A 24,995-nucleotide genomic window follows, 5' to 3' on the forward strand; every position below is an offset into this window, starting at 1 on the left:
ACTCACTCACTCACTCTCACACACACACACACACACACACACACACACACACACACACACACACACACACACACAGAGAATGGAAGTAGCCCCATCCCCCAAAGTCCCCCATTTTCCCTATTTCTACCCAGAACTCTTAAGTTTTCTTAGCTGAAAGGATAAAGATGTGAATGAAATAAAAAATAATAAAAATAATAAACCTCCAACATGAAGTTGCTTTGAGGAAACAATATTTTGGGGATCCATCCAAACCAGGAAGCAGCTCACCCATGACCACACAGGCATCACGACTGGAACCATCCTGATCACATCAGCCATAGGGCTGCAGAGCAGGACCCCCTCCAGCCCTCCAGACAGGGCAGTTGTTGCTGTTCGCAGGCAGAGTCCCTGGTGTGGTGGGTGCACATGAGAAAACTGGATTTAAAAATATTAAAAAGTTAAACCAAAGCTTAAATAAATTTTAAAACATTAACAGCAATCAGTCAAACACAAATAAGTACAATGAATAGTCAGGTAAAAGCCAAGGTGAAAAGGGTAGTCCTAAGTCTCTTTTTTAGGGCTTTAGAGACGGAAAAATTTATTCCCTATATTTAAATACATGTAGTTACTCATAGATACATTTAGATTCACATAGATACATGTAGATACACAAGGATACACGTAGATACATGTAGATACATGTAGATATGTGGATACGTAAATACGCGTAGATACACGTAGATACACGTAGATACATGTAGATACATGTAGATACACGTAGATACACATAGATACATGTAGATACACGTAGATACGCGTAGATACATGTAGATACACGTAGATATGTGGATATGTAGATAAACGTAGATATGCGTAGATACACGTAGATACACGTAGATACATGTAGATACATGTAGATAAACGTAGATACGTGTAGATACATGTAGATACATGTAGATAAACGTAGATACGCGTAGATACACGTAGATACATGTAGATATACGTAGATACACGTAGATATATGTAGATACACGTAGATACATGTAGGTACACGTAGATACGCATAGATACACGTAGATACACGTAGATACACGTAGATACATGTAGATACATGTAGATACACGTAGATACATGTAGATACATGTAGATACACGTAGATACACGTAGATACACGTAGATACACGTAGATACATGTAGATATACGTAGATACATGTAGATATATGTAGATACACGTAGATACATGTAGGTACACGTAGATACGCATAGATACGCGTAGATACACGTAGATACACGTAGATACACGTAGATACATGTAGATACATGTAGATACACGTAGATACATGTAGATACATGTAGATACACGTAGATACACGTAGATACGCGTAGATACACGTAGATACATGTAGATATACGTAGATACATGTAGATATATGTAGATACACGTAGATACATGTAGGTACACGTAGATACGCATAGATACACGTAGATACACGTAGATACACGTAGATACATGTAGATACATGTAGATACACGTAGATACACGTAGATACACGTAGATACACGTAGATACATGTAGATACACGTAGATACGCATAGATACACGTAGATACACGTAGATACACATAGATACATGTAGATACATGTAGATACACGTAGATACATGTAGATATACGTAGATACATGTAGATACAAGTAGATACACATAGATACACGTAGATCCATGTAGATACATGTAGATATGTGGATATGTAGATAAACGTAGATATGCGTAGATACACGTAGATACACGTAGATACATGTAGATACATGTAGATAAACGTAGATACGCGTAGATACACGTAGATACATGTAGATATACGTAGATACATGTAGATATATGTAGATACACGTAGATACATGTAGGTACACGTAGATATATGTAGATACATGTAGATACACGTAGATACACGTAGATACAAGTAGATACACATAGATACACGTAGATACATGTAGATACATGTAGATATGTGGATATATAGATAAACGTAGATACGCATAGATACACGTAGATATACGTAGATACATGTAGATATACGTAGATACACGGAGATACATGTAGATACATGTAGATAAACGTAGATACGCGTAGATACATGTAGATACATGTAGATAAACGTAGATACGCGTAGATACACGTAGATACATGTAGATATACGTAGATACACGTAGATATATGTAGATACACGTAGATACATGTAGGTACACGTAGATACGCATAGATACACGTAGATACACGTAGATACACGTAGATACATGTAGATACATGTAGATACACGTAGATACATGTAGATACATGTAGATACACGTAGATACACGTAGATACACGTAGATACATGTAGATAAACGTAGATACGCGTAGATACACGTAGATACACGTAGATACACGTAGATACATGTAGATACATGTAGATACACGTAGATACATGTAGATACATGTAGATACACGTAGATACACGTAGATACACGTAGATACATGTAGATACACGTAGATACGCATAGATACACGTAGATACACATAGATACATGTAGATACATGTAGATACACGTAGATACACGTAGATACATGTAGATATACGTAGATACATGTAGATACAAGTAGATACACATAGATACACGTAGATCCATGTAGATACATGTAGATATGTGGATATGTAGATAAACGTAGATATGCGTAGATACACGTAGATACATGTAGATACATGTAGATAAACGTAGATACGCGTAGATACACGTAGATACATGTAGATATACGTAGATACATGTAGATATATGTAGATACACGTAGATACATGTAGGTACACGTAGATATATGTAGATACATGTAGATACACGTAGATACACGTAGATACAAGTAGATACACATAGATACACGTAGATACATGTAGATACATGTAGATATGTGGATATATAGATAAACGTAGATACGCATAGATACACGTAGATATACGTAGATACATGTAGATATACGTAGATATGCGTAGATACATGGAGATACATGGAGATACATGTAGATACATGTAGATATGTGGATACGTAGATACAAGTATATTCACGTAGACACACGTAAATACATCCACGATAAGCAGAGGCCACACCACACAGACAAAAGCCATCAGTTTCAGCTGAGACCTGGACCTGGTGTTGGAGCTGCTCTCAACACAGTGAGCTCCACAGTTAACATCATTTTATTTAACGAGCTTTATTTGTTTCCCCTGAGAAAAACTTGCTTCTATTGTTTTCCTTGGAAAACTTGAGGAATTCTCTGTAGATGGACTTGAACAGACCCTAATGTATATAAAAAAGAAAACCAGCTACAACTTTACAACTTCCCACTGCGATAAAGTAATTTTTACTTTATTGTCTAACTGGTCTGGACAAACCAGACTAACCAGACCAGTTGGACAAGTGGAGTAAAGACGTAAAACTGGTAAACATAGAAAAGTACACAGAAAGCAGCAGCAAAACAGAGCTGCTGCTGCTCTAACGCAGCCATGTAGAACATGTGAAGGAGAGGGGGAAGTTAACGGGGGTGTTGGTGCATTATCTCGCCCCCCATCTGGAAGCAGGCAGTTCAGGATCCCGGCTGTCCACGGCTTTCCCCCGCTGCCTGTCTGAGATGGCTGTTGACTGGCCGTCGGGAGGTGCAGAGAGAAGAGGATGGAACAGAAAACACTTTAAGAGCTCAGATAGATTACAAGATAAGCAAACGGAGCATCTGACCGTGATATTTTTGCTTCTTTGTTGTGAATCTCTTCTGTCGTCAGCAGCATCTCTGTCTTAGCTGTTGTATTAGCTTTAGCTTTGGAAGGAACAACGTGAGTTTCTACTGGACTTCACTGTTCGAACCCCCCAGTAGATGTACTTCTTAGGAAATATATCTCATGAACTATTTGAGATGTAAGAATATTTTTGGTATTAACAGCAGCAGTAGTTTGTAATGTTGAACATAAAAAATAATATTAGAAAGATGTTTATGATGCAAAATAACCGCAGATGCTTTTTTTTTTTAAATGTTTTCTTTATTTACTTATTTCTTAATTTCATTTCATGTCCAGTTTAACTTTACATTGTTATACATGAACAAAAAGGCACATATAGAAGATTAAATCTTGTATAATTTGCCCCATAAAGCACCTTTCGAATAATGATAATACATTGAGTTGAGTTAACTAAATTAGATTAACCCCCACCCTAACCTTGTCACCACACACTACTTCAGCAAAAAAAAGAAGAAAAACTAAACAAAACATCTGTAGATAGATTCAATAAACTTGCAATTGTGTATACAGTCTCATAATTCCATCCTTGTACTTTTTTTTAAATATAAAAACATGTGTGCAACATTGTAGCTCTTTTTATAAGTTGTTGATAATCCTCATGGCTCTTTTTTGCAACAGAACCAAGGGTTTAGTGGTAGTACAGTGTGTGTTACCCCACATCTCTGCACAATAACTGAAGTATGGGAGAATCAGAGCGGAGTACAACATACGCAGTCAGCTGCAATCAAACAGATCACTTTAAATAAAATACCAATACTTATACTAACTTTCTGTTTTACATGCTCAACATGAGCTTTTCAGCTTAAGTTTTCATCCAAAACAACGCTCAGGAATTTGACTTCATTAACCCTTTCTATACAAACTCCATCAATAGTCACTTTCACGCTAGCATTCTTCCTCAGATTACCAAACACCTTTTAATGTGGGACACACCATCATGGACTTTTGGCTGATACTCGATTTGATAAAATTTCACAACTAATTTAGTAAATTACTGATACTGCTCTTTCTTTGCACACCTATAGTTGCAGAGATGATGTCGTTTCCTCTGCTGCAGACTTAACCTACAGAGTCCCTCCTCCACAGTGCACATTTGTTCACCTCACTAAATGAGCTGATGTTTCTCAAGCCAAGGCTTTTGACTCTGCACCTCACAAAAAGCTCCCAGTTGAGTCTGCAGTGATGAATATGGCTATAGCTGCTGCTTCTTTATTTCCTATACGTTCAATGCCTTGGACACAGTAACGGTGAAGATTTTGACCATTTGAAAATGTTCACAGCTCTCTCGGGTACTCTTTAGGAACAACCCCCCCTTCACCCTCCCCCCCCCGCTAGGGGCTCCAGTACACTCCAGGGGGTGCGTCCAGGAGGGTGTGTGTTTTCGTTTAACTATTCTTGTCATCTGGAGCTAAAGATGGACAAAGAGAAGAGGAAGCTGTCCGCAGCGCCGAACAGGAAACAGCAGAAAGATTTTCTCAGGATGAAAGACGACTTGTTCAGTTGTTGCAGAGCGGTCGTCATATGCAGGCGGCTGCTGCTGGGGGCGCCGCTGTCAGACTGCCGTCTTGTCCTTGTGTTTTCTGCTTAAAATAAAACGTGAACAGGTCCAGAAAACATAACAACGCCCCCACCCCTCGTTGGTTGTCATTATGTGATTGACCTGGCTGGAACTGTGCTGCAGGGAGGGAGGGAGGGGCGAGTTATGGCGCATCTCAACAACTGTCCACGTGCTCCAGAGGCACCCAGAACGTTGGAAAGAGAAGAAAGAAAAGAGGTTCCAGTGTCCAGAGTTCTGTGTTTTACCAACATTAAAATGTAGTTTAACTTTTCATCTGGAGCAGCTGGAGGCGCCAAGCTGGAATCCAGCGGCGTAATTCTGTTGGTGCTGCAGTGATGCCTCATATTTCACTCATATGAATTACAGCTGGTGTCTCGTATTATTATTATTATTATTACTATTATTATTATTATTGTTGTCATTATTGCAGCAGCTAATCCTGTTTTTTTTTGGCAACAATAACTTTACGTGCTTTATGTTGTTTTAATGCTTTAAATGCTTTAACTGACCTGCCGTTCAGCAGTTCATCTGTTAAATGGCCTTATAAATTAACCGATGATGATGATGATGACTATTTAGACACATCTATAGTTATATTCACAACAGATCTGTCACAATATTGACATAAGACACCAAACCAAACCATAATCTGGCCTCGGGCAGCAGAATGAGCAGGGCGGCTCTGATTGGCTGAGAGACAGCAGGTAAACGATGTCAGGCGTAGCTCGAGCTTCTGTGTGGAGGCGTGTAAATATTCTGGTTTGTTCAGGTGAGAAGCAGTCTGGCAGGTTACTGTTGCCTTGCAGCTGTGTACTGCTCAGTATCTCCAAATGAACAGATCAGGACAGAAAGGATGAAGAAAGTGGTTATTTTATCGTTCAGATATTTATCATATTTAACTCGATGTAACTCATAAAACATCAGAACAAAGTGAAGAATTACAGAACAAATCATGTTAAATCTGTAGACTGATTTTCTAATACAGACTTTGTCTGGCTTTGTCTCATTCCAGATTCTTAGTTATCGTTGTGATGAGTTATTGTGCAGACACCTCAGAAAGTAGGTGGTTGCGCTCGTGTTGCCTCCTTTCTGTCCGACACGGAACCTTCCAGATCTTAAAGTTCTGTTCAATTCAGATTTATTTGTATAGCTGGGCTGATAGAAACCAACCGACTGCATCGAATCCCATCCCCCATCCTGAGCTGGAAGGGAAGGAAAAAACTCCCTTTGAACAGGAAGATAAAACCTCCAGCAGAACCCGGATCAGGGAGGGCAGCCATCTGCCTCGACTGGCTGGGGTTTAGTTTAGTTTAGTTTATTTAGGATCCTCATTAGCTGTAGCAAGCTACAGCTATTCTTCCTGGGTCCGGCACAATTATGATATCAAAAACAAAAACTTGTAAAAAGTTACACAACACATCAATATTTCATTTCAATCCTGAAATACAAGCTGTTTACATCTTCAAAATCATCTCTTTACATCCATTTTTACATGAGTAAATGCATGCATGTCATGTCCATTCATGTTACATCCTATCATGTAAACTATCCATTTACAAAAAGATACAAAAAATATGCGTACTTATAATTGGAAATCAACCTATATATTTAATTATCTATAATACAAATCTTCAAGTACACCTCTATCCACATTAACAATTTATTTACTCTATTACACTTACATTTGTATTTATTATACTTTTATCACCAAACCCTTATAATTATGATTTATATAGATACCTGTACTTTTGAGAAATTGTTTTTTTAAAATAATATTTTAAAGTTTTTAAGGTCAGTGGTTAATTTAATGTTCTTCTGTAGAGAATTCTATGTTTTCATGCCTCTATACATCCCAGTTCTTTTCATGGCGTCTGATTAAGCTTCAGTTAAGCTAAAATTTTCATCTTTTGCATGTCTTGTGGTACATTTGTGATTTCCAGCACTAAAAGTAAGGTTATTAAATAAAAGAACAGGTAGTTTTAATACAGATATATTTCTAATTACAACTGTCAGTGAGTATAAGAGTCTTTGACCAACAACCAGTAAAGTTTCTGATGCATTGGGATGATATTTGTCCTGAAATCACACTTCAGTACCGTTCAGGCAGCTCTGTTTTCTACATGTCGTAGTCTGTCTAACAGAGGGAGAGGACAGGGAAGACAGAACAACAAGTTACTATTAGAGGAAGACCTGCAGAATGAGGAGAAACATGTTAATGATGGCAATGCTGCCAGCAGGAAGTACTTATCGGGTGACGTTTCCATGGCAGCATAGGTGTTGTGTTGGCTGGACGAGCCCTGACTGGAAGAGCTGACCTGGACAGTTGGGCCCCGTACAGGCAGACTCCAGTACAGATGTTCATCTCCTGACTGTAAGATTAGTTAGAAAGGAAAGTTATAAACTTCTGTGTCTTCAGAGTTTTTCTGTAACTCTGTTCTTTTAGGTTTCGTCTCTCCGACGCTGCGTTTCATTTAACTATTTATTCATGAGTCACTCCACTGGTTTGCTTCTGCGCTTTCAGAGATTGCCTTGTTTCCTTTCATACCTCGTCTCAGGGTTTTATTTCTTCTTTCTCACCTTGTGGAAAACTGTTTACTTCGGCAAAAAGTGCAAAGAAGATGGAGAGCATGAGCCGGAGTGGTTTAGGCAGATGCAGAGAGACAAAACCATCCCGCTTCTGCGACCATCTTTCTTTTCTTCTAACGTCTCTCAGTGCTTGAGAGAATAATGGTGGCAAGTATATTTACTTCAGGGTGCCAACTAAATGCATAGCTCAACACGGAGGTGCGGGAAAAGGCTTGAAGGTGGAGTGCTGGGAGTTATTCATCCGTTGTTGACACCTCCCAGCAGCGGCAGGACTAAAGCACACACGCAGCAGCATTTCTGATGAAGGTGTTTGGGTCTGTGTGTTTTTCCATTTTCATGTTGGAGCTGAGTGGAGACATTTTCATTTTTAACCAGCTGCTCGGTGGGCTTTTTCCCTGGAAGCCCCTTATGTTGCTTTCATGATATGCTTTTCTTGTACTGGGTAAAGTGGTCTGCTGGAACTTCCATCTTCAATAGACGAACACATATTAGCGAAAGCCACCGTAATTCTTTGCTCACGTCGAGGTGTGGATGGCAGTAACGCAGCTGATGGAGATGTCTGATGCCTCCAGACTGGGAGAGTCAGAGCTTCACTTCCCACATCTTCTGTTTCTCTGCTTCCGTTCTTCATATTTCACATCTCCTCGTGTTCTGTCTTCGTTTCTATGGGCCAGGATCTAGTCTGTGCCTCACCATGATGTCCAGTTGAATCTGGCTCTATCGTTCTCCAACACCGTTGATGGAGTCTCCCAGTTTTTCTGCACAAACTTAACGGCATCCCGTTTCTCTGAATCACTGTATATAACTGTACCTGGGGAGGTGTGTGTGTGATTCCCTTCTTAAGCACACAACTGCTCTCGGCCTGCTCAACAGCGTTGCTATGACAACAGGTGAACGGTGGCAAGTTGCAAACATGACAGTTTTTGTTTATTGGGGGTTTTGGGAGAAAAATAAAAACTTCTGGAGCTCGAAGCGTCGTAACTCAAAGTCCTGATGTGGAAGGTTGTCTTCAACTTAACCCAACTTAAGTTCTTCTGCTTTGATGGATCATTTCTGTGTCTGTACCAGAGGAAACTGTTGTGAGTGTTGCACACTGGAACACAAAATGACTGTGTGTGAGTGTGGAGAACGTTACATCCACGGTATTTCTGAAACACAGAAACAGGAGGTACATCACCAGGTGGCTGGACGCTGTGAGCTACACGGTTTACTGAGCTCTTCCTTGTTTCGGTCTCAGGGACCCCCCGGGCCACCACGAGGTGTCTGTGTGCATTTACTCACATTTCAAACGACCTCCCAGAACATCTGTAGTAAATATAAGTGTATATTTTGTATCAGAAATTAATAAACAAATCATTAAATTAAACACACTTTAAGAACGAATGATTACAATTAAGCATGTTTTCTGCAAAAAAAAGTTGGGGGGGAGGGGGGGGGGGGGGTGTAAAATGCTCTTTGGCCACAGCCTTCTTATCTCTACATGTCCAATATCCCCTTTGGGTCCCCACATGACACAGACTTGTTTGAGGAAATCTACCTGTAAGTTTCCAGTCCCACCGCCAACACCCCTCAGTAAGACAGCAGGCTATTGGCTGTCTGGAAAGGTGCTGGAAGTGGCTAAATGATGTCATAATCTACTTTGCTGTCCAGTAGCCTACATGTGATTGTAATGGAGAACAGTGGAGAAGAAAAATGTCCAAATATTAAAAAGAAAAGACAAAAACCCTAAATGTGTTTGAAACATCACAAACAAAGAGAAGTGAATCCTCGACCTGTTTATCTTGGTTTCAGTGTAGGTTGGCTTTTAAATAAAACTCTACATGTTGCAGTAGTTTTAACTTTTTAAATGTTTTTTTTTCTACTCTATTCACTAAAAGGCATCAATATCTGATGGTAGGTCGGGGCGGGATCAGCCAGTAGCATCATTGTATGTTCTACATGAAGTCTGGTCTTCGACACATCTGACTGCATCTGGGAACTGGGACTGATGCTGGATGGGGAACCGTTCTCTTGTGACTGCTTTTGGACGGGGAACGTATACCTGCGGCACCCACTGCAGGTAGAAATAAGTAAGGTCTTGTTGTTGTTGTTTTTAAGTCTCTATCGGGCTCTGAAAGCCTGCTAAATGTAGCAACAATCACTAATTTCATCATTCGGTCAATTCCTCTTCATTCCTTCTTGATTACACCGGAAGAGCTGTGTAAAGCAGATTTCACACAGTTCCTGATCAATACGCCTGTGTTGATAGGACTTATGTGGGATTGAATCGAGGCTGTCTGTGGAGTTTAAACGGCATAAACTCATGACAACGTGACAGTAAATAATGTCCCTTGTGCTTCCAGCACTGGAGTCCATAATTATCTGAAAAATAGCAACAATGATGACAGAATCTGCTTTCAGTGCAACACAGGTGCAACATGGACACAAAACTCTACTGCTCTCATCTATATGTGAGTCACAGTTGCAAATAAAGTGATTGTATGACCCCCTCAGTATCATGGGTGTCAGAGACAATAGACCCCCTCCCACTCCCATATCTGACAGGCAGACTCCACCATAACACTTAAATCCAGACTCACCCATCTGTTCCACCTGGCAGTGTCCCACTAACAGGAGACGTCTGCTGTAGAATTACTCTGTTTATTATCATGTTTACTTGTCGTTAATGTTACTGTTGTGGTGTCTTTTTCTACTTAGAATCTGGAAAGTGACCGTGGGTGACTCGAAAGGTGCCAGAAATAAAATGTATTCTTATTATTCTTACATCAAACCTCATAAGCCTGAGACAGTGAGGTGGGGAAAGTCAACCAATCAGTTCAGTCTTATATAAAAGATTCATAATGAAAACCTACATGAAAAAGACCCTTTAAATGTGTAAAATTCCTCCCCGTCAGCTCATTTCGGACCCTGGTTCCTGGTCACTGAAAGTCTTCCTGACTCCATCCAGTAGAAAATCATGTCTGTTGCTGCCTGAAGGCCTCAGGACCACCAGCATCCAGCTTTGTCCCTAGCACACAGAGATTCCTCCTGAATCTCTATGTGTTGTCATGTAGAAGGTGTAGAGGTGGAAAAGTGGGAATGTGTAGAACCTGAGCTGAAATGTGTGCTCCAGCAGACGGTTAGAAAAAACACTGACAGAGACAGACAAATAAACACGCTGAGGACAGCTTGACAAAACTGATCATTAAAGGAAATAAGAGCGAGGGAGGCAGACAGGCTGGGAATCAAAGAGAGACATGGCCTGAAAGAAATCCTGAAGGATTCAAGAGGTAGGAGACAGGATGCAGGGGTGAGGAGGGGGAGGGCGGGAGGGAGGGATGCATGAGAAGATGAAAGATTAAGTAGCATGGAGGAATGTTAAGTGTAGTTTAAGTGTGTGTTGGGATTTATGGGCAGTTCATGCTACAGGCTAAACAGCTTCAGAATTATTAAACAACTTCAATTAAAGTAATATAAGGGAGTGTGTGTGTGTGTGGGGGGGGGGGCTCACACCCCCCCCATCAGCTCTGATTTATGACTACTTTCTTTTCTTCTTCTCCCCTCTGTCAGTGTGTTCATCTCCATAGTTTTTAGGTTTTCTTCTCGTCACTGGGAAGAAAAATGTGTCAGAAAGCATCAAACCTTCCGACATGAGACCGCTGGTTTGATTCCCAACCTTCACGTACACCAACGGCTCCGTCAGGAGTTCGTCATCCACTGCTGATACAAAAGTTCAGGCTAAATTAAATAAATTGAAGTTTCATAGAAACAAATCAGAAAGCAAACTCATGTAGGCCGGGATCGGACTCTGTTCCAAACATCTCTGTCCTCAGTCTGCCGACTTCTACCTGCCATGAAGTCATCTTCCATGTTGAACAAAAACCTGACTGTGGGTGAAGAAGATGCAGGTATACCTTCATTAAGCAGGAACTGTTACATGTCACACATACAGACATGTCAATGTCTCAGAGATCAGCAGTATCATGGATGTTGCTGACAAGGGCCTGGTGTGGTTAAATAGTTTGGCTGGCACAAACCATATGACCTGAGGATAGGGGGGGTCGGGGAAGAAGTAGTTAAACTTTTCTTTTTTCATGTTTAGTGGTTTTTTTGTATTGATTATTAAAGTAAATGGATTTGTTGAGTCTATTTTGAGTAGTATTGAAAGTTAAGCTGTATTGTATGTTTTAAGGTTTGTACTTGTGAATAGACCCCTGTGTTGGGTGCTAATGGACATGCTTCTAGCCTATATACAATGGTATATATATATATATATATATATATATATATATATATATATATATATATATATATATATACATACATATATACATATATATCCTCTTTTTCCTTTGGCTGTAACACCTGAGGGGACGTCGTCGTTCTGCATTCCCTAAGGTTAAAACCTGACACGAAATATAATTTACACACGTCGAAACTGGAATAATAAATGGGTTTAATATTGGTTGTTGACATGTTTGGACATGTTTATGTTCTGGTGATTTAGTGTGGAAGTTCATTAAGGGGAACAGTCACACACATGTACAGAAATAACTTCTATTTCAAGCTCCAACACCCCTGTACTGGTTAGACTGGTTATAACATGATGCCTGGTGTGTAAATCCAGACAAATGTGATGTCGGATCTCATCTGAAGGCAAAACAAAACCACCGTTTATGACAACAAACAACCGAGCAGGTAAACACAAATTATAGATCCACCTGTTCACGCCATGATGTTCACGCCTGTTCACTGCTGAAAGCAGGAAGCTGTAAGCTTCATGAACCAGAAGCAGAAGAAGCTGAATTCTGTCTCAGCTTGGCTGTCTGGTCTCCAAAACGTCTCCACCGGGATTAAACCACGTTTCCCGGAGCCCTCTGAGGGCAGGTTCCCATCTGAAATCACTGGATCGGCTGCTTTTCCCTCAGCGGGGAGACTGATAAAGTAATAATGGCTTCAAGCTGCAATCTGCAGAGTGCAACAAGTGTCCATTTGACACGAGTTGGACTGGGACAACTCTGCTGCCTCGAGCTGACAAATGATTTCAGGGTGCACTTATCTGCTGAACTGAAGGTCACAGATCAACATTATTTATCAAGCTGGAGGTTAATCTGCAATCCCAGTCTGTTTGTTCCACTCTCACCAAACAAACCATCAGATCTGAGCGGGTCGTCCAGCGTTTAAATGGAGCTAATATTCCACCTGTCCGGCTAGCCGCTGGATCTGCTGGGTGATAAGTAGAACACACTCACCATTTCCTTCCATGTTACATGGATATAAATCTGCTGGGTCACATGATTAAGCTGACGACAAATCACTGAAATCATCCAATGGAAGCTGGAGTTGCAAAGAGTTCAGGTTTACAGAAAGTCTTCCCAGGAACGGATCAACCTGCAGTATTTTCCTTCACTTTTTAACATTCATCTAGTCTACTTCTAAAACATGATGCTAAACCCCGTGGAGCAGAGTTGTGTAGGTTAAATCATCAAAAGAACAACAACAACATGGCCAATGTGGAATTTACTGATGCATCCTATATCACACACACACACACACACACACACATGTATATATATATATATATATATATATATATATATATATATATATATATATATATATATATATATATATATATATATATATATATATATATATATATACGTGTGTGTGTGTGTGTGTGTGTGATATAGTGGCTGGTTGATGCATCAGTAAATTCCACATTGGCCATGTTGTTGTTGTTCTTTTGATGATAGATAGATAGATAGATGGATAAATATGTATTTATAACTATTTCTGTGAAGGTTTTCGCTCCTCGCTGGAACAGGTTTCATTTCACGTAGGCGGATTCCTCAGGACAGGTCAGGGGTGCAGAACCTGTCTCCCTGCAGACCTCCACCCCATGGCCTGTTTTACCAGCCAGACATCTGTATTCTTGTGTTCAAAGAGTGTCATGAAAGGTGATATGACCTTGAATTTTCCCCGAGGAGGTTTAAAAAGCTGTTTTCAAACGGTGAGATTTATGCCATGTTACTGCAGCCGAGCCCAGATCACAGTCAAGCTGGCTCACCATTTAATGCAGGTCCGAACAAAACACCCCTTCATCACTGCTCTGTGTGGTTCTTATTTCAGTCCAGAAGTTTTTGTGTCCCTCATATGAATTTTAATGAAATATAAAAAATATTTCTTTTAACAAACTGATTATTATGGAAAATGTCTCATTTCTGTCTTTAATTTCTCATTAATAAAGCTATTTATTTTACTTTTATTTAGAATTTAATGGTGGTCTTTTTACAGTTTCCACCATGTCCTTCACAGGCTGATATATGATGCTGAATCTTTCTAATAAAAATTGTGTAGTTTTTGGTATAAATGAAAAGGAGCTAAAATTGCTCCTATCCGTCCAGCCAGACCTCTCAGTCTTCTATGTGCCTAAATAGTGTTTAAGCTAGCTCTACCAGTGGTGCACAGTTAGTTAAAAACTCTGAAATATCATTACCATCGCATTGTGTCCATTAACGTCAGTCGTTCAGTGATGTGAAGGACATATTTAGAATCTGATTCACAGAAAGATGATGATGCAGGACATGCACGGCAAAGAAACATCCAAAGTATCAGAAAGCAGATAAACAACCATATGTTGTTTTTACCAACAATGCATACATGCTGTTTCTCTGCTCGTATATAAATCCTCATTTTATTGAACATTTTGGAAACATTATTTGGATGTTGTGAAAGACTACAGACACAAGCTTGAAGCGAGGACGTCCACGTTTCCTTCCTCAGGGTGAAGACCTCATGAATCCAGCTGTATTTGGGAAGAGCCGAGTCATGATGAAGATTTCACATCAAGTAATGTCAGATGACAGAAAGCTGAACACATCCAGCAGCTTCATGTACGTTATGCCTAATGAAGCCTTGTGACCTGAGACCCGAGGGGTATTCAACTCAGTCCTACGAGGTCCGCAATCCAGCAGGTTTCCTGTGTATTTCTGCTCCAACACACCTGAATTAAATGGATCTAACAGCCTTTTAGGTTCTGCACTCATAAGTTTGAGTCAGCTGTGTTGGAGCAGGGACACATGGAAAACCGGCTGGATTCCGGACCTTGTAGGACCGAGGTAAATACCCCTGCTGTAGCCTGCGTGTATGGGAACCTACTTTGTACCAACTTGGCATGTGATGGAGCACGTTCCAGACTTCCTGTTAGACTGCTAATAGCCAGTTTTGGCATCTGCCAATTGCTTGTCCACTTCAGGGACACTTCTCAGTCCAGGGTTTGAACAATGTTGGCTGGCGGATCAAAGCGTTTCTGGAGAAATGCCACCAAGACTAATTGGTATCGTCAGTATCTAAGTCCCAGTTGGGATGAAAGAGAGCTGATGGGAGAGGCCTAATAACCAAGATAAAGCAGCTAAATGCAGGGCCGGAGCATAAAACCCAATGATACGGTACTCAGAGATTCAATTTCTTTAGATTGGCATGAATAATGGCATGAAAATATGGTATGGACTAATATATGGCTGATAATTTGTGATTTATATCGGGGGGGATATTACTGCCACAGCTGATTACTGTGAAACAGAGTGACTGACAGGAAGACAAGCCAGACGTCTGCATGACTTCAGGTCCAGCTCACATCATCCTGAGACTTCCTTCTCCTGCATTGCTTGAGTTTTTATTGCTGTATTGACCTAACTTCTGAGCTGTTTATTCATATTTATGTTTACTGCCTTGCTGTACGGAGCACACGATCAGTCTTTTATGTGCTGCTTTGAAACCAGATTAGAGAAATCTGACCGCCCCCCGCTGTAACGAATAACAGAATCTCTCATGGAAGGTCCGCTCTTGGTGTCTCCTTGGCATTTATTTCACCAAATGGCAACTAGAGGGATTTATGGCTCTTTGAAGGGGGGGCTGGTTCTTGAGGAGCCAGCACCCCCTCCTCAGGAAAACACTGGGCTTATTTTCTCATTATCGGCTGAAATCTACGTCTGGGTTCCAGAATACATATATATATATAAAGGAAATCATCATATATATCTATAGATCATTTAGTTTTGTGACAACTTTCATAGCTAGCAGTGAGCGTGAGCGATCCTGACAGCATGATTTCACCGGTGGACAGAAGCTACTGCAGCCACCACATAGAGTCCAACTTGTGAAAGTATTCCTTCTTTTCCTGCTTTTGATGTCCGGCGTGCAAGAGCACGTTGCACTTTCATCTGTAGCCGCTGCTGTGTCGGCTGGCTGAGTTGTGACCAGTCCAAGATGGCGGAGATGTTTCTCACGTTTCGGTAGGCAATGCAGCATCTGTGTAGACATGTCTATAGTCTCCACCACCAAGCCCACAGCGTCACGTTGTAAAAGCTTTTCACTGGATGTAAAATTGCTTTTCACGTCCCGACCAAACAAACAAAACAAAACAATGCTAAAACTGCTAATCATTATTTCATCACATAACAATATTTCTCCCAAAAAGCTGAATTTTTTTTCCCTTTAAATAGATTTTAGTGGATGAATGAATCAAATAATAGACACAGATATAGTAAAGTCGGGATCTATTAGTGTCTGAAAAAATACATTTAATTGTATTTCTATTCAAATTAGTATAGAAAGAAAAAGAAACTTTTCTTTGCTAAAACTGAACAGAAGTTAAAGTGATATTTTAATACTTTAACGATCAGCTTCAGCCGTTCTCTAATAAATATTCTCCAACGTGTTACAAAGCTTTAAGGATTTGACATGTTTTGCTCAGGATGCGGTGCGGCTTCCATGGTGGACACACCTCTACAGCCCCATGTGGACAGCTGGGACAGTGCCTCTGGACTGGCAGACTGGGTGGTGTGGGATTCACCCTGGTTGTGGAACAGTGGACCAGCTTGATGTCCTCTTCAGAGTCCTGTGGGGGGGCACGGGAGTTTGTCTGGTAAACACATGTGTTTACCAGAGTGTGAAGAAGCTGGGAAGAGAAGCAGCACCTCCGGGACCAAGTTTCTCAGCTGGAAAAGGGTGGAGTGTCCTCTCTGGGTCAGGAATGAGGTCCTGCCCGAGTGGAGGAGTTTCAGCTTGGGGCCTTGTTAACGAGTCAGGGAGGGGTGGAGGATGAGCTTGACCTGCGGCTCAGGGCAGCGTCTGCGGTAACGTGGACTCTAGATTTTCCCATCATCAGGGCTGTAAGAGGCGTGACTGTCAGGCTCCAAGAGGTCACATAGCAAACCGGTAAAACACCCCAGGTTGCTGACTCTCCCACAGAAGAAGGCGTTTGTTCTCCTAACTCCAGTTTTGATGCAGCGCAGTCTTCTGATTCGTCCCGCTCGCCGTCTTTGCCAGCAGCTGATCGTACCGCTGCGGATCCTGTTCAGCTGCTGTGGGTAGCTGTCAGGTCTGACACTCTTCTTCTGGATATTTAATGGACACATGGAAGTTCATGGAGATTTGTTCAGGTTTTAGCTGAACACACTGTTGTTTCAGAAATACAAGTTAACACAAACTGGTTTTTATAGTTTTATAGCTGCAGCTGAGGAATTGGAGTAAAAATGAGCTTTTTCTGGTGACAAAGTTCCTGCCTGGAAATCCTCTTCTGCTAAATCATCTTCAGTTCATCTTTTGATGCTTGAATGTTCATAAGATGTTACTAACCAGACAACTACTGGAAAAATTGAATAAAAATAAAAGTGAAATAGGCAGTTAGAAAATCACATTTTATTAACTGTTCACCACGTTGCTGGAAGATATAATTTTGCTTCCATTTCTACTGGAATGAGTGCAGAATTTTCTTTGTTTTTCCACTGAAACTTCTGTCTTCTTTGCTGTTGGAGGCAACATGTCCGTGCACATCCTGCCAGTTTCATATGAAGTTTCCAAGCTGGTAACAAATGACTGCGGTGACTCAGTGAACATCTATTTCTGGTATCCAGTTAACAGCGTTTGAAAACAGTAGCAAACCACAAAGTATGTTGAACACTTGTGTTATTTGGTGTTTAAGCTGGGACACACCCAAACCCAGGTGATTATTTTCACTCCAATGAGTAAGTTTAAAATCAGGTTTATAAACAGCTAAATGTCTCAGCCCATCCTTGTCCTTTATTATATTTTATTAATTACAACACTAACTATGTATTTGTAATGTCTTGTAAGTATTGCTTAAGCCTACTGGCTCAGATGGGACCTGAACTGGTTTTCTAGCTTCCTACTGTCCGGTGTGAACTGGCCAGGTCCGTATACTTATGACAGCCACACATGGTGGCAGAAAGCAGACATATGCGTAGGATTATGCCATAACCTTGAATCTCTTTATTTGTGAGACCTGCTCTGTGACCCAGAACGAATCCAATCAGATTTACACACAAGTGCATGCTGGTAAACCAAGAGAGCGTCTAATGACCACAGACTTCACGCACAATCAAGCGTCTGATTTCTGATGAGCATTTAAAATGAGCAAAACGAAGCTGAGATAAACGGCCAGCGAGGAGGAAATCAGAGCTGGCGTCTCTCCTTCAGGCCGACGATACTTTAAATCCTCTGATCTTCTAAACAGCTCGACGTGAAGTTCAAAGACCACATCCTTTCTTGTCATTATGGGCTGGCAGTGGACCGTGTGGTAGAGCAGGTCGTCCAACGACCTGAGGGTTGGTGGTTTGAATCCCACTCCCCCAGTTGTGTGCCATACAGGACACTTCATGCCCCTTGCATCCAGTGTTGGTAAAACTGGTGTCTGAATGTTTCGGTGTTGGTCAGAGAGGCCGTTGGCGAGCATTGGCTGCCATGGCGACTGTAGCTACACATGTAGCGAACCATCGCCGGGTATGAATGGATGGATGAATAATGGATCACCTGGAAGAGCTCTGGGTGCAACAAAGCTCCATCTACATCTAAATCATTATTATTAGTAGTAGTACAGATGATCATGTCGTCCTGCATTAGTCTGTGAACTTCACGACCACATTCACCAAAAATGAGGAAGAATTACCTTCAGGGCTAAATTATGTTCCATCTTCTTACCTGGAGGCTTGGGGTGTGTTGCGGTTCTGCGGCTCAGGCTTGGATCACCGCCTGGGGCGTGTTGCCTCCTCTCTCTGACCCTGCAGCAGCTGCATAATAAAGACCACTAGAGATAAAATCTAAAAGATGCGCTCATATTCTTCATTTTGTCATTCAGCATCTCATGTTTTCTGTTGTGAATAAAACATTGATGTAACAGATCAACATTTTTACAGCATGCCTAACTTTCCTCTTCTTTTATTCAGACATTCTTCAGTCCCACGCGACAACTCTCGGAGCCAATCCTCTGACCAGGTCTGCAGACGTCCACGTTTGCCATCTTATCTGAAAGTGAAGCGGAGGATTCCTCTGGTTTAGTGACACGTCCATGACACTGGTTCATGACCACAGAGAAATACAATCAAACGGCATCAGTGGTAATTAATCGCACCACGCACACACATAGGAGCTTTAAACAGGTCTTTTATGTGTAGTCTTAATTGGCTAGCTGCTCTGGGCCTCATGTAAAGGCAGCTTCTGTCTGGTTTTGTTCCAGCATGGATGCAAAGATCAGCCTCCATCATCAGCTGCCTGCTTTGTGCATTCACATAAAAGAAAAACTTGTCACACTCTGGTCGTGTTTAGTTTGGATTTTACAGAGACACAACAGAATATAATCCTTTTGCCTCCGTCAGTTCTGCTCTGAGGACAGGCTGAGAATGTTTCGCTGGTGATGTGTTTCATATATCTGGTTAAATTGTGCAGGTCAGCTCAGAGGCAACAGCCAAGCAGGTTGGAAGTTTCCTCAGCCCATGAGACTCATTAACGCCTGCATTAACTTATCCATTATGCACCACTGTGCAAAAGTTTTGAACTTCATTTTCCAAAGGAGCATTTTGCCAGAAAAAACAATCTATAAATCTGCAGTTTATGAAAACATGAATCAGAAATACAGAATGGAAGAAGATAACAGCGTGTCTAAAGGTTTGGTCTGAGCAGCTTTACTCTTCCTCCCATCTTTGACCTTCCCTCTCTCTGTCCCTTCATTAACTAAAACTACCTGACAGCAGACTTCCCATAGAGACCAATTCTTTAAAGGATTCAGAGAGCAGCAGATGGATCCGCCTGCCACTTCTTTTGTCCTCCATTGGTCCAGTTTTCACCCTGCTTTCTCCTTCAAAGGACACATGGTAGAACATTACATAATGACTCAGTAATAACAGGGTAATTGTGTGTTAGTTTCATAGTAATACAGATTAAATAACTAGGTCATACTTGTTAATACTCCATAATTACCAGTAATAATAACCATGTAATATCCTAGTAGTAACACTGGGTACATCATGGTAACAGCAGAATAAAAACTGATTAACAGGTAATAAGTAATGAGTTGCCTGTAACCTCCAGGATATTATCTGGTTATTACTACTGGTAGTCACAGAGTATTAATAGTTTTTGTTAGTTATTTAATTTGTATTACTATGAAATAACCACATAATTACGCTTTAATTACCAAGCTGTAATATAAAGTGCTGCTAGACACATAGCCGTTCTAGGTTTTTAGCTAATGGCTGTTTAACAATCACTTGTTTATGTTCATTTAACAAACGTGTCTTTGTGGAGAATCGTCATGCTTTAGTAATAAACCTGGCTTCCCTCTTCATTTATTTTAACTAGAGTTTCTCATTTCCAGTCCTCTGGATCCCATATTTTAGACATGTTCCTCTTCCAAAGCAGGTGGACTATTGAACTTCCTCATAAAATACTTTGCAGTCTGTTAATGAGCCTTCATTTCATTCAGGTGTGTTCAGGTAGAGTTACCTAGAAAACATGCCCTGTGTGTATATTTAAGGATCCAAAGCCCAGTAAAAATGCTGATAACGTTGGTGACAGAGGACAAGCACACAGAGGAAACCTTGTTTGAAGTGACAGAATGAAGACAAGAAGAACAGAGAAAGCATGATGACTGCTGGTTGCACACATCAGCAGCTTGATGGCATCTTGTTCAACACGTCTGGATGTGTTTAGTAAGAGGAAGCAGAATGATGGGAATACATGACATTATCCTTACTTACCAAGCAGCTAAGCATTCTTTGTTTTATTAATAGCCCTTTTTATCCCAGCCTTCTTCCTGATTCTCCAGCTCTCACCTTCGTTCCAACACCTCCCGTCACACAGCTTTGGTTTTTGCACATCCCGACGTTCTTCCTTCACCCTCTGCTTTGAAAGAAAGTGCTTTCCATTCCACTTGTCTCACCTCTAAATGTATCTGTCCCAACGCTTCTCTTTCATAATACAGTTTCATATGCCAGGAGTAAGACGTCTGTATTTTTAATAGAAAAGTAACTTGTACACATTTACACCATTTCCAGTTGCATCATGTCTCAGAAGAAACTTTGGAACTTTGTTAAGTCAGGAAGTGCAGAGAGGGAGAACGTCTAGCGACACTTTATGAAACGTTATTTTCTCATCCTCTTCTGGCCGAGTGGTGTCCCGGCGTATCTGCGTCTCAGACAATGATTGCTTGGATATACAGGAGCTTCCCCATGAACCTAGTTGGACTAAGTGGTCAATGGGTCTTCTGGCTGGATACATATGATATGCATCTTATCTTGTAAAGTTCACTTCTTGTTGGAACTCTGTTGAAGTCTGTCTGTTTGTTTGTGGTCTTGTTTATCTTGTTTCCTGCTGTATTTAGTAGAGGCCATCCTCTTGTGTATTACATTGTGTTTCCTCCATATCTGTGCGTCCATATCTCCTGTCGCCATGGAGATACAACCCGTTACTCAACTGGGACTTTAACACATTAAGTCATCATAAATCCACCCGGTCCCACCTTCATTATGTTTCTTTATTCATTTTTACATTTCATGAGATTAATGTTGTTTTGTTATTATTTTCATTTATCATAAAAAAGGAAAACACAATAGTAAATATGTTTTAAGGATTAATTTAAGCAGAACTTGATCTTAAATATCTTTAAACGTGTATGATCACAGTGAAGCACCAGACCACCTCCCTGCAGCCTCTTATTTTACCAGTTGCGGGGTTTATTCATGTGATTGGGAGAATGTTGCATAAATGAAATATCGTCCATCATCCTGGTTCCAGCTGTGTTCTCCCATCCTGAATCACAGAACCAGCGGCGGGAAAACTCTGTCCCTGGTTGGGCTGGATGCCACGACGGCAAGAACATTCCTCGCAATAAGTGCAGGGTCTGGAAATACTCCTGCAAGGGTGCACAGTAAAAACAGCGCAGACGCAGTAAGACTCTTGTCGTGTCCACAGAATAAGAAGAAACAGGAGAAAGAAAAATTTTCTGCAACACCCTCACACCTTATAGATAACCATCTGCATCACATCCATAATATTTAGTAACTTCACTTTTACCTGCAGAAGTGCATCTTTCAGACATATCGCCTCACAGAGTCCAGTTGCTTTAATTCCGTGTTGTCCAGTGGTTTCATCCACGAGACGTGCAGTTCGAACGCAAACCAAACCACAGGAAGGGATGGATGTTTTCAGAAAGCCCTGCACCCCCCCCCCCCCCGTGCCAGTTCACCTGACAAATTCATTCATGTTTAAATATAATTTCCCGCTGTTTGCCTTCCGTAGAGACCATGACAAGACACTGATGCACAGTAACCACAAGGAAACATGAAGCCGCTAACAGAAAAGCGCATTTCAGACTCAAAATCACACGCTGAACAATAGGAAGAATGTTCTGGGAAAATTCTGATGCCGGCATCAGGATGGAGTTCATCTTACAAATCCATCCGCACAGAGCCATTAGCATGGCTTTCTGTTAGCTTTTGTTGTCTAAAACTGGGACCCCTAACAGTCCGGCTTTCATATCTGTCCACAGCTCCCCCCATCTCAGTTCCCTGTCCTTTTTTCTCCACTTTAATCTGGGCCCCATGGTGTATTTATCCAAAGATCCCCCCCTGGAAACGGCCGCGGTACAGCTGGACACGGAGTACAGTTAGCACCATCCACAGCAGAATACTGATGTCCATTGATCTTTCATATACATATTTCAATCACAGGAATAGCATCCTCCAAACCTCAAGATTTATTGAGATCAATGCGCAATAACCATAAAAGCTATTGAGCTGGGGTTGAATGTGGGCTGGAATTAACAATCATGTACGTTTAAAGCAAAGGTTACACGGCGGTGCTGTCCTCCGAGACGGCGTCCAGCTGAGCGACGGCTTCAGGTCTGGAAGCAAACGTTGCATTCGTCGGTGGGAGACAAAGGCAGAGAACTTGTTCTCTTCTTCACCAGGAGAGTGGGAGTTAATTAAAACGTGAGACACCTCTCTGAATATCTTTAGCACTGTTTTCAAGTTGCTTTCCAACGCCCAAGAGTAGAAGACAGGATGAGCGCAGGCTGGAGGAGGTGAAAGAGAGAAAAATGAGATGGAGGGCAGCAAACACAGCACTATTTCAACACACATCCGACTAGACGGACTAAAGCTGCAAATTGCTTTTAGCACTCAATTTCTCACCTTAATTAAAAACGGAGTGTGTGAGTTACACTTACAGGCTGCCTCATTTTCAGCATCTGCTTTCCATGACAAAAGTGGGCCAATGGCGGCGCGGGTAGGGTTTTTTCCTTTACTGTTTGCCTGCAGCACTGAGTGGTGCTGAGTCAGATCCAACTCTGATTCTCAACCTGTGGTGAGACTTCAGTAGATTGAATTGCAATTATCTGTGCTTATAGCGGCTTGTTCTATGGATAACACCGCCTAACGTCTCGCTAGTTTTTCTTAACTCTCCCCAACAGTCAAATTATATCTGCAGAGGCTCATCGGAGGTTCACTTAATTAAACGCACAAATCATCCATCTGGTTATGCGCTTTCATTTGTGATTGAGGGTCCTTTTGTCCACAGTGATTGCTGCTGGGAAAGGTTTTTAGTTGATTGCTAATAATGAATGCAGCAGCAGGGATTTTTGTTCCTGGTAATATTTTACCTCATCCTCTTTCATAATAAATGATAATTTAGTGTTTGATGTTGGCATTAGAGGTGTTGAATGAGTCAGATATTTCTCCCTTTTTTTAACCATTCTGTTACAAAATCTGTTCTGAAAAAGGTTTCTATGTCTGAAAAGAGACGCTTTGTGTTCAGACATGCTAATAAAAGCAGCCCGACTGATTTCCACAGGAGGTCGAGCGAAAGGGTCCAACGTGACTCCATGTTTCATCATGTGTTGCTGTTCTGTCAGGAACCAGCACAAAGGGAGGCATTTCCAGTCCACAGGACTGCACAATTGTTGTAGCTGATGTTTTAATAAAAAGACAACACTTTACGTCTTCTAGAACTGGTCTCAAAGTTACAGGTGACTGAGCTCTGTGATGTAAAGCCTTGTAGCTTTCCTCCAGCCAGTGGCCTTATGAGGACTTTTGCTATTTGTTCAGGCTCCTGAATACGGTCAGAATGTTTTCAGTCAGCGTGTAATGTTGGCTGCTGGGTGGGGACGCCTCCATCTGCAGCCTAATGTCATGTTGCTGCTGGACGGATGATGCGTTTTGTCCAGGAGATGATAATTATAATACAACTGATTTGTTGTCTTCTTTTAAATCATCCAAGATCACCCTACAAGATTACAAGAGCAAAAAAAAACAACAAAAACAAAAAAAACAACAACATTAACACGCATGTTAATGATATGCTATGATAGACTGAGGATTTGACACTCCAGCCGTGTTGGGATGAACTTTTCTGACCTCCACCAAGCTGGAGAAGGATACGGTGGCGCAGGTTTGTTTGTCGGCTCTTAGCAGTATAACTTTTATTATATGAAACCAAATCCAAAAAATGCCAGAAAGAACGTTTTGACAAGTTTCTGAAGGGCATCAAGAAAGTTTTTATTGCTCAAAATATGTGAGCAAAATTCCAAAAGTCCTTAGAGAAAACCAAAAGAAAGACTGGAGCAGGCAGCAGTGTGGAGCTGTCCAAATCAGCTGGAATACAAATCAGCTGGATTCCAAGTCAGTCAGAATACAAATCAGCTGGAATCCAAGTCAGTCAGAATACAAATCAGCTGGAATCCAAATCAGCTGGAATACAAATCAGCTGGATTCCAAGT

Source organism: Telmatherina bonti (genome assembly GCF_933228915.1).
Source record: "Telmatherina bonti genome assembly, chromosome: 15".
Classification (NCBI taxonomy): domain Eukaryota; kingdom Metazoa; phylum Chordata; class Actinopteri; order Atheriniformes; family Telmatherinidae; genus Telmatherina; species Telmatherina bonti.